Genomic DNA, 12,194 nt, shown 5'->3' on the forward strand with positions numbered 1-12,194 from the left:
TGCGTAACTTTTTTTTTTCTTAGAGATTTTGCGCACTCCCTGGAGAGACAGAGAGAAAGTGAGAAATGACCTCCTCCAAGAGGAGATGGGCATGCCACAATCTCTTCTCCTCCATTCTCTTCTCAGGATTTTGGGCATGCACACACACACACACACACACACATACACACAGAGCATAATTTTCAAGCTGCCAGGTCCAGGACTGGAACTACTGTGAACCACAGCAGTTGTGCGGGAAAGGCACTGTGGACTACTACTGTGGAGTCGAGCACCTTAACCACTATGTCACCTGCTGGCCCTTCTGTAACTTTTTTTTTTTAAAGAGGTTTTTCTTATAGGGCCCATGTGCTCACCAGAGAGACAGAGAGACAAGAAGCAAGAAATCACCCACTGGGTGATGGCCACACCACAAATCCTTCTCCTCCATTCTCCTTTCGAATTTTGGGTAGCCACGAACATGCGCCTGTTGTGAGTTTTAATCCACCTAGTCTGGGACTCAAACTGCAGTTAACTACATGGGAGTCCATGGATCAGACATAAAAGCTATTCCATTTGCTGGTCCCCCTTGTGTAATTTTTTAAACTTAATATTTTATTTCTAACTTACTTACCAAATATACCTATTTATAGGCTATAGTGTGTATTTTTGAGCCATGTTTATATTGTGTAATAATCAACTCAGGGCCTTAACACACCTCAAATATTTTTCGTTACTTTGTCTTGTAAGTTTGTAGAGACAGAAAGTATAATAGCAATTACCATGGGCTGATGGGAATGGGAAAATTGGCAATAACTTCTTGATAACTGCTTTTCTTTTGGAGCAATAAAAATATTTTGGAACTAGATGGTGATAATAGTTACCCAAGTTTCAAATGTACTAAAACCACTGAATTGAAGACTTTAAAGTTGTTCTGTTTGAGTTTATTTTTTGCTTTTTTTTGGGAGGGGGAGGTTTTTGCCTTAAGGTTCGAGAGAGAGACAGAGACAATGAGAGACGGAGTGAGAAATCACCCCCGTGGGGGATGGCCATGCTATAATTCCTTCTCCATTCTCTTCCCAAGATCTTGGATGCACCCACACATGTCCATCACAAATTTCAAGCCACTGGGTCCAGGATTCAGAACGTGGTCTGCCACGTGGGACTCTAGTGGCCTAACTGCTACACCATCTGCTGGTCCCTAAAATTGTTAAAATGATGGTTTTTGCTATGCATTTTTCCATAATTATATTAATTAAATAAAATGTATAAATACTTTTTAAAGAATGATACAGTTTCACATATGTTTAAAATAGCTTAAAAATAGGGAAAATATTATAACTTGAAAAAGAAACTTCATAATGTGATGAATGATTTGAGAGGACAGCAATACCTTTTTGATCTCTGCCACCCAAGAAAGCAGCAGAGGGTCAGTGGAAGGTGTTCCTCATTAAGACTTCATAAAAATGTAACTCTTTCAGTCTTTCTTTTCCACATTCCTTTATCTTCCATGCATAGTCCCTCTTCTTTAACTCACATGACTTTAATAAAACATTTTTACTATATGTTCATATTTTCCTAATGTTTGTTTTACAATTATGAAGTTTAAATTCTGTACTTTGTTTTGCTCTAAAAAATAAAATTTACATTTTGGTGTGCTTTATACATAATTAATTTTCTCTTGGGTTAGAATTTCTAAAATATTTTGTCACTCCATGACTTCTATTAACTTTCTGAAAATATGGAGTAGAGATTACACAACACTTTATATGATTTCCTTTATTTTATTTATTTATTTATTTATTTTGGAGAGGTTTTGCTATAGGGTGCGTGTGCTCGCCAGAAAGACAGAGAGAGACAGAGAGACAGAAAGCGAGAAATCACCCCCCAGGAGGAATGGTCACACCGCAATCCCTTCTCCTCCATTCTCTTCTCAGGATCTTGGGCATGCACACACACACGCCCGACGTGAATTTAAGCCACCAGGTCCAAGACTTGAACCATGGTTGACTACATGGGAGTCCAGCGACATAGCCATTATGCAAACTGCTGGTCCCTGATTTCCTTTATTTTTATTTTTAGTTTTCTATGAATGTTTGCATTTTATGATTTTTTATTTTCTTTCCATCATTTCCAACATCTCTATGGGATACAATATGGTTTTTTAAAGTAAGCATGCAATACGCAACAATCTGGTCAGAGATAACATCATATACATAATTTTCAACAGAGAGTTTTATATTCTGGGACCAGCAGTTAGCGTAATGGCTATGTTGCTGGACTCCCATATAATCGACCGTGGTTCAAGTCCCGGACCCGGTGGCTTGAACTCACATCGGGTGCGTGTGTGTGTGTGCCTGAGATCCTGAGAGGAGAACGGAGGAGAAGGGATTGCGGCATGGCCATCTCCCCTGGGGGGTGATTTCTCACTTTCTGTCTCTCTGTCTTTCTGGAGAGTGCCTGTGCCCTATAGCAAAAACCTCTCCCCCAAAAAAAAAAAATAGAAAGAAAAAGAATTTTATATTCTGATGTCTGCTGTGTCTTCCCTTTCTCTCCTCCGCCCACCTTGGACTATCCTACCTCTTCCCCTACTGTGTCTGATATCTACCCTAGGCCTCCCTGCTAGTGTATCTTCAGATCTTTCCATTCCTGCCATAGATTGTGTTCAATATACAGATTACATTTCAGAGACCATTAAGCCATATATTTTGTTTTCTCAGAACTCCTTACATGGACAATAAATTGCCATCATTTTAAAGAAACTGCCCTAATACCTGATTATTCTTTTCTTTTCAAATTAAGGAATACAAAATATGTGGGCTTAATAGGAATAAATAAATAATAAAGGACTGATTGTGTATCAAAAAAATATTAAGGGACACAAGAACATTTTAACCTCCAATCTTTTTCTTCAGTACATAAAAATAAAATCTCGATGATCATGGCATGTATCACAGAGACAGGAAGAAGGAAGGTAAGAGACTATCCTATTTCTCCATCCACGTGTCTTATGGTAACTGTCCTAATAAAACAAGCTGCTTCCTCATCTCTGCCACCCTTATAACAAAGATACTCTGTTTCCTCTGTCTGTGACTAGTGGCACATAAAATCTCAAACTGGCTTATCTTTTTAGTCTGGATAAATAGCTAATCTGGTTATTATTAGATACTAAAGGAAACAAAATATAAGTGTGAAGTCTTAGTAATTAAGTACATATGTATATGTATATATATATGATATATGTATATTTATTTTCCAGAATGCAAAAAAAAGTCCTAGATAAATCATCCATCCCTGTTTGTCAAGAGCTGATATTCTACTAGAATATAAGCTCCTTGAGAGCAGCTCTGCAATCTTTTTCTCTATAATTTTGTACCTAGCCATCCACACAATTAGTGTTCACATCTATTATTTTGTTTTTGACTATTGGGCATACATACATTCCTTAAATGCCTACTGAATGCACACTGAAAAGTAGATTTCAAATATGCTAAATTACATATAACCTGTCAAAATGGGAATAGAGATTAAGTTTAATCTGTTCTTTTTTTTAATTTTAGAGATTTTTTGATGTAGGATCCATGTACTTGCTGGAGAGACAGAGAGAACTAGAGAGACAGAAAATGAGAAATCACGCCCCAAGGGGGTCAACCATGCTACAGTCCCTTTTCCTCCATTCTCCTCTAGGGATTTTTAGCACACATATACATGCACCTGGTGTGAGTATTAAGTCTCCGGGTCTGGACTTGAACCACAGTCAACTGTGTGGGAGTCCAGCAATCTAGCCATTATGCCATCTGGTGGTCCCTAATCTGTTCATTTTTAAAACCAGAATAACAGAGATTAACAAACTGACAAATCATACATATGAGATTAAGATATCGCACATTTAAGTTATATAGACATCAATTACAAGGTAAACATCACAATTTCTTAGTGGTTTTCAATAAACCATAGATGTCTCTAAGATTGTTTCCTAACTGAAAAATGTAGATAAATCTACTGGATTGACAGAAAAGTCACCATATACTTTTCTTTCAAAAAATGCATCATGACTTTTCCAACAACCTATTTTTAACTTCTTTAATTATTATTTAAAATGATGTCATTCCTGCAAAACAGTTGTTTTGTGCCTGACATATAATTAATATTTCAAAAGCTGGTTGTTATTTTTATAAACCAAGAACATCTGCGGGAATAGGAACTGGAATTTCCATCTTAAGACTTCAGTGGCCTTTCACAGTGGGTCCTTTCTTTGAGTCTCTAATTCATGAGCATAACATAAAGATGACCGTAGAGCTCCTGAAAGTGTCAGTAGCACAGCAAACTCATAGCTCCCAAGGCACAGCTCTTCTTCCACTCCTGACAGGGAGCAAAAGGAAGCGCCATCTTTCCACCTTGGTTTCCTGTGGTTTGAGTAGGTCAGGAGGGCCTAGGAACAGGACATGGGATTATATTTTCTGTGCTGAGTCTCCAATGGACATGTCAAGTTGGGTCACAGAACTCAGAGGACGTTCTCTTCACCTACAATTTTCCTGTGAGGCAGAGATTGTGTCAGCCTGTGTGACATTGGCTTGACTTCCTGATCTGTGGCTAACAAGCTCTGCCAGTGAGGGTCTCTGTCGGATCAGCACACTTGCCACCTCAGGCAGGAGGGGACCACACCTGCAAAGGGTGAGACTCACATCTCTGACTCTCCTCAGGTAGGGGAGTTACTTTTGAACCTCCCAAAGTCTTTCACTTTATTTTTATGGCCTGATGACTCTGACAGAATAGGGTGTGTTTGTCACCCTGATTTTCCTCAGAAACTCTGACATGCACAGAAATAGGTGCTTAAACTCATCTAAAATGTGTGTTCATTTGCACACACACACACATACACACACATTCCTGTTACAAGTGACTTGTTGAAAAGAAGTTTATTGATGGAAAGAGGAAGTAAGGTTCCTATGTCCCTAGGCTGGGGACGGGCTGGTTGTTTGGGGTTAGGAAAAGCGGCTGTAAGAAGGGAGATGAAGGATTGACCCCTCTGGTCTGTGGATAGGCCCTGTGCATTGAGAGCTGGATGTCACTGTTCGAATTCTGTGTGGCTTGAAAAACACACCTGGCATTTGTGTGTGCTCACAGTCTTGGGATTCTGGTGTGGTCACACCTCATTGCAGGGTGCTTTCTCTGTCCCTCTCCGCATTCTCCTTCTCTGGCAGCCCTCTCTGGCAGGTATGGGTAATTTCTATCAATAAAAATAAAATTAAGGAGAGAGATAGTAAGGAGCTAATGAAAAACTGAAAGAGTCTCAAGCATAAGTTGATAGAGTGTTTTTTAATCCATTTAGTCTAAATATAGAGTTCAAAAAAAAAATTCTCTTCTCAGTTACAAGATTTCAGGTTGCATCCTGGAAAACAGCGACTCCCTCCTAAACGTGATGAGGTTAGGAGCCTGTTGACGTGAGAAGCAGGCGCAGACCCCAAGGTAGTGATAGAGTATAAAGTTGGTGGTTGGCAACTTCCAGTGATCATGATACCATAGCTTTCACTCACACTGAGATGCTTTAAAAGGGCTTTAGGAACACAGTCTGCAGTCCTGTTCCGTATCTATACACCCCAGTGGCTGCTCTCCATCCTCAGACACTCAGAGTAGTGATGATGCCTGTTCTTCTTATATATGCCCATCTGGGGGTCATCAAAATCCCTGTGAATTCTCAATGTGGTGAGTTACATACTGAGAGTTTCTGAAGGAGGTTACCGGGGTCTGAGATTTGCTGATGTCCTCAGGTTCTTGGGGCAGGTCCTATTGACCTAGTGCATCTGGAGTATCTGATAAAAACAACAGAATAACATATTGGGGCGTGGTGGCGCCCGCCCTATGACAACAGAATAACATATTAAGGGATTTTTTTTTTTTTTTTGGAGAGGTTTTGCTATAGGGTGCATATTGCTTGCCAGAAAGACAGAGAGAGAGCTAGAGAGAAAAAAAATTAGAATTCACCCCCTGGGGGGATGGCCATGCCACAATCCCTTCTCCTCCATTCTCCTCTTGGCCTCTTGGGCATACGTGACCATGTACCTGGTGTGAGTTTAAGCCACCAGGTCCAGGATTCAAACCACAATCGACTACATGGAAGTCCAGTGATACAGCCATTACGCCAAATGCTGGTCCCTGTTTTTTATTTTTTGGGGGGCATATGAAGGAATTTGATCAAGGGAGTAAAGAGAAGTCATTTTACATTTTATTAGAAAAGCTCAATTAATTTAATTTAATATTTTTAAATTATTTTAAAAGTTTATTATTATCATAATCTTGTTTATATTACATTGAATCACATATAACTTTACAGTGTATTACATTTCTTTTTCCAGAAGGAAAAACTTGCATATCAGTCACTACAAAGACATTAAAATCCCCATCTTCATCATGCAATAGCTTTTCATTATTTTTATTCTAGATTATTATTAGTAGTCCAATTATTAGTCAATCACTATTTATCATTTTGCTTGTAAGAAGACTTTACCCAACATGAAATACTTCTCAGACCAGTCCAGTTGAGAATACTATACACGTTATCATCAACAGGTAATAAACCATCTGTGTCCCACTAATGTCATGCCTCTCTATTTGTTCTCATGCTATCCTTCTGAATTCTCTTCTCTTCTCCCACGCCATTCCACGCTGTCTTCATCATTGCAAACTGTTTTCACTGCTTTTATGTCCTCCAATATTTCGATTTCTACCATAAAGTGCAGAGAGTCAGTATATATTAAGAGGATACATAAAATATCTTTCTTTCATATCCTGACTTGCTTCACTCAGCAATAGATCCTCTATACCCAACCACTTTCTATGAATGCTAGGGTATTGTTTTTTTTTTCCTTTTTTTTATGGCTGAGTAGTATTCCATGGAGTATATGTGCCACACTTTTTCCAATCCATTCATCAGTTTGTGGACATTTGGGTTGGTTCCAGATCTTAGCGATCATGAATAATGCCACAATAAACGGTGATGTGCAAGTGTTTTTCAGACTGAGCATTCTCCTGTCCTTTGGGTACCTAGGAGTGGAATTGCTGGATCAAATGGTACTGGATTTTTGAGGAACCTCCATATTGTTCTCCACAGTGGCTGAACTAGTTTACATTCCCACCGACAGTGTAGGAGAGTTCCCTTTTCACCATATCCCTGCCAACACTTACCACTTTTTATATTTTTAATCTTTGCCTTTCTAACAGGGGTTAGGTGGTATCTCATTGTGGTTTTAATCTGCATCTCCCTTATGATGAGGGATGTTGAGTATGTCCTCATATGATTTTTGACTGTTTGTATGTCTTCCTTAGAGAGGTTTTTGTTCAGCTAATTTTCCCATCTTTTAATTGGGTTAATTATTATTGTTTTTATGAAAGGTGCTTGAGTTTCTTGTGTATTCTGGTTATCAGTCCCTTGTCTGAGGCATATTTTACAAAAATATTCTCCTATCCTGAAGTTTGTTGATTCACACTTGTTACTGTGTCCTTTACTGTGCAGAAACTTCGTAGTCTGATACAGTCCCACTTGTCTATTTTAGGGATTATTGTCTGTGCTTTTGGAGTTTTATTTAAGAAATGTTTGCCTACTCCAATATCTCCCAGAGTTTCCCCAGGATTTTCCACCAGTCGTTTTACAGTTTGAGGTTTCAGGGTCTCATCTTTGATTTATTTTGAGTTGACTTTTGTTAATGATGAAAATGGGGGTTCAGTTTCATCTTTCTGCAAGTGAATACCTATTTTTTTCCAGCACCATTTACAAAAGAGGTTTTCCTTTTCCCCATGGATTGACTGGTATTCTTTGTCAAAAAACAGTTGGCTGTAAGCTTTGGGGCTTATTTCTCGGGTCTCTATGCTATTCCATTGGTCCACATGTCTGTTTTTGTGCCAATACCATGCTGTTTTGATGATCACAGCTTTATAGTATATCTTGGGATCACGGAGAGATATGCCTCCCAGTCCACTCTTCTTGTACAGGATTGCTTTAGCAATACAAGGTCTTTTATGATTCCAGACAAATTCTGTGATTGTCTTTTCTAGATCTGTGAAGAATATCTCTGGTATCTTGATTGGAATTGCATTAAATATGTAAATTTATTTAGGTAGAGTTGCCATTTTGATTATGTTAATTCTTCCAATCCAGGAACATGGGATGTCCTTCCTATTTTTTATGTGACTTTCAATATATATTTTTAAGATTTTCATAGCTTTTGGGAACCAGCAGTTAGCGTAATGGCTATGTCGCTGGACTCCCATGTAGTCGACCGCAGTTCGCGTCCTGGACCCGGTGGCTTAAAACTCACATCAGGTGCATGTGCGTGCGTGCCCAAGATCCCGAGAGGAGAATGGAAGAGAAGGGATTGTGGCGTGACCATCCCCCCTGGGGGGTGATTTCTCACTTTCTGTCTCTCTGTCTCTCTCTCTGTCTGTCTGGCAAGCGTACATGCCCTATAGCGAAAACCTCTCAAAAAAAAAAAAAAAAAGATTTTCAATGCTTTATTTGTAAAGGTCTTTGACTTCCTTAGTTAGGTTTATCCCTGGATATCTTATAAATCTTGTGGCAATGGTGAAAGGGCTTTCTTTCATCAGTTCTACTTCATTCAACTTATTGCTTATATATAGAAATACGATAGATTTTTTATGTTGATTTTGCATCCTGCCACTTTACTGTATTCACTAATTACTTTGAGAAGTTTTTCCATGGAAACCTTTGGGTCTTCTAAGTATATTATTATGTCACCTGTGAATAAAGAGATGTTCCACTCTTCTTTGCCTATTCAAATGCTTTTTATATTGTTCTCTTTTCTGATTGCATTAACTAAGACTTTCAGCACTATATTAGAATGCAGTGGAGAAAGTGGGCAGCCTGGCCTAGTACCAGTTTTTAGTGGAAAAGTTTTGAACTTTTCTCCATTCAGTATAACGTTAGCTGTAGGTTTTTTATAGATGGCTTTTATTGTGTTAAGAAATGACCCTTCTATACCAATCTTACTGAGGGTCTTAATCAAGAAGGGATGTTATATTTTATCAAATACTTTGTCTTCATCAATTTAAATGATTATATGGTTTTTATCTTTCTTAAGTTAATATGGTGTATTATATTTATGGTCTTGCATATGTTGAACCATCCTGGCATCCCTGGAATAAAGCCTACCTGTTCGTGAGGAATAATCTTTGTTATATGTTGTTGAATACAATTTGCGAGTATCTTTTTAAAAATTGTTGTGTTTATATTCATCAACCATATTTGTCTGCAGTTTTCCTTTTTTTCATGTCCTTTTCTGTTTTGGGAATGAAGATGATGGAGGCTTCATAAAATGAATTTGGAAGGTTTCCTTCCTTTTGAGTCTTTAGAAATAATTTTAGTAGGAGAAGAATTGTTCTGTTTATATTCATCAACCATATTTGCTTGCAGTTTTCCTTTTTTTCATGTCCTTATCTGTTTTGGGAATGAGGATGATGGGGGCTTCATAAAATGAATTTGGAAGGTTTCCTTCCTTTTGAGTCTTTAGAAATAATTTGAGTAGGATAGGAATTAACTCTTCCTTAAAAGTTTTGTAGAAGTCAGAAGTGAAGCCATCTGGATCTGGGCTTTTCTTTGTTGGGAGGTTATTTATTACTGATTAAATCTCCTGGCTTGTTATGGGTCTTTTCAGGTTTTCCATGTCCTCCTGATTCAATAGTGGTAGATTATATGCATCCAGGAATTTGTCCATCTCCTCCAAATTATCTTGTTTGTTGGTACATAGTCACTTATAGTATCCTCTAATGATATTTTATATTTCTATTATGTCTGTTGTAATATTGCCTGTTTCATCAAGATTTTGACTTATCTGTGTTTTTTGTTTTTCCTTTCTTCTTTATTAGTCTAGTCAATAGTGTGTCAATCTTGTTGGTCTTTTCAAATAACCAGCTTTGTTTTAATTTATTTTCTGTATGGTTCATTTATTTTTTATTTTATTCGTTTCTGCTTGAACCTTTATTATTTCTTTTCACCTTGTATTTTTTGTGTATTTTTTTTTGTTGTTGTTGTTGTTGGAAAAGTTCAATTCATTTAAAAAAAATGAGAAATGTAGAAAAAATTGCATGGACCATTTGATATTTCAGTTGATTTTCAGTTTCTATGTACAAAACAATAGCCTTATGTCTATCACTTTATTATTCTGTCTTTTATTGTTGATATTTAACATTTGGATATTTAATATTGATTATAAAAATAATACAGTTTATTTTTATAAATGCATGGAAACTATAAAAATTTATGGATGTTGCCAATGATCAGCAGTAATCCCAAGTGACTCTATCTGTTTCTCTGTCTCTCTCTCTATACATATAATTTCTTTAAACATTAAACATATAACATTTTCTTTTAATTGAGTCCATTTTTATCTACTTACTTATGTGAATGACAGCCACTATATATTTATATCCAAATATAGAGGTGCCCCCTAAATTATATGAAATTATTTGAAGTCAATAATTATTACCCAACTGGAAAGTCTATTTACACCTAACTAGCTAGATAAATGTAATCTTTGTCCTTAAATATTGGATCGTGATGATTTTCATGAGCCATTAACATAATTTGAAAATGTCCTTTTTCATCAATGCTATCATTTTTATATCTATAATGCTGTAATGTAAGACATTTAATACTTCACTATTCTAATTTTTCTGGTTATTGTTTATATAAACTTATAAAACAATAGTAGTTTGTCTGTGTTAAGCTACTTTTTTTTGTTTTTTTTTTGTTTTGTTTTTTTTTTTGAGAGAGGAAGGAAAATAAAATAAGAATTCTAGGAGCCAAGGAGCCTATGTTTCTATTTTTGTGATCTTAAACATCTCACTTTATTTCCTTGAACCTCTACTTTCTAGTGAAGACAGTCATTTCTAATGTTTCCTCATCTTTTAATTGGGTCAATAATTTAGGAATTAAGCTTTACTACCATGAAAACCTATCAATTAGCAAAGGTGAGAACTAACAATGGAAGCATTAAAAAATTAAAAAAAGAAAATATAAACAACCAGAAAACAAAAATAAAGTCCACACTAATCAATGATAATCTTGAATGGAAATGGATTAAATCCTTCAGTCAAAATATATAGGCTGGCTATATGGAAAACACACACACAGAGACACACAAAAACAATAACACCAAAATTCAACTCTATGCTAGATAGAGTTTAATTCAAAAAGTGTAGAAGGAGATTAAGAATGACATTGTATGATGATAAAGGCATTAATCCAGCAAGAAGACATAGCAATTCTGAATATATATGAATCCAATACAAGAGCACCTGAGTATATCAAACAGTTATTATTAAAGGGAGAGATAAACTCCAAAATAATCATTGTTAAAGAGTTCTGCACCCCACTCTCAGCACTGGACCAATCATATACAAAAAAATAAAAAAAAGAAACATCAGAATTAAATTTTTTTATAGCACAAATTTACCTAATAGACATTTACAGAATGTTCCATTCAAAAACTACAGAATACACCTTATTTTCATCAGCATACAGGTTATTCCCCAAGATATACTAAATATTATTTCATAAAACAATTCTCAGAACATCTTTTAAAGTGGAAATCATATCAAGTATCTTTACTGAACACAGGAAGAAAACTAGAAATCAAGAGGAACAACAGAATTTATACAAATATATGATGACACTAAATGATACATTACTGAATGGCTACTGGGTTAAAGAAAAATTTAAGATAGAAATTTGGGACCAACAGATGGCATAATGGTTATGTTGTTCGACTTCCATGTAGTTGACCTCTATTCAAGTTCTAGACCTTGTGGTTTGAAACTCACACCAGTTGTGTGTGTGTGTGCCCAAAATCCTGAGGGGAGAGTGTAGGATAAGGGATTGTGGCATGACTATCCCTGCAGGGGGTGATTTCTCACTTTCTGTCTCTCTGGCGAGTGCATGCACCCAATAGCAAAAATCTCTCAAAAAAAAAAAAAGATAAAAATTTAATTATTTATGGAAACAAATAAAAATAAATGTATAACATACCAAAATGTAGGGAATACAACAAAAAAGTTCTAAGAGGGAAGTTTATAGCAATAAGTTCCTTCATCCAAATAAAAAAATAAATAAATAAGAGAGAGGGGGGGGGAGAGAGAGAGACCTCTAAACAATCCACTGCAAGAAATTAGAAAAATAAGAGCAAATGAATCCTAAACTTAAGAGA

This window comes from Tupaia chinensis, unplaced genomic scaffold (genome assembly GCF_000334495.1).
Source record: "Tupaia chinensis unplaced genomic scaffold, TupChi_1.0 Scaffold142790_1, whole genome shotgun sequence".
Taxonomy (NCBI): Eukaryota; Metazoa; Chordata; class Mammalia; order Scandentia; family Tupaiidae; genus Tupaia; species Tupaia belangeri.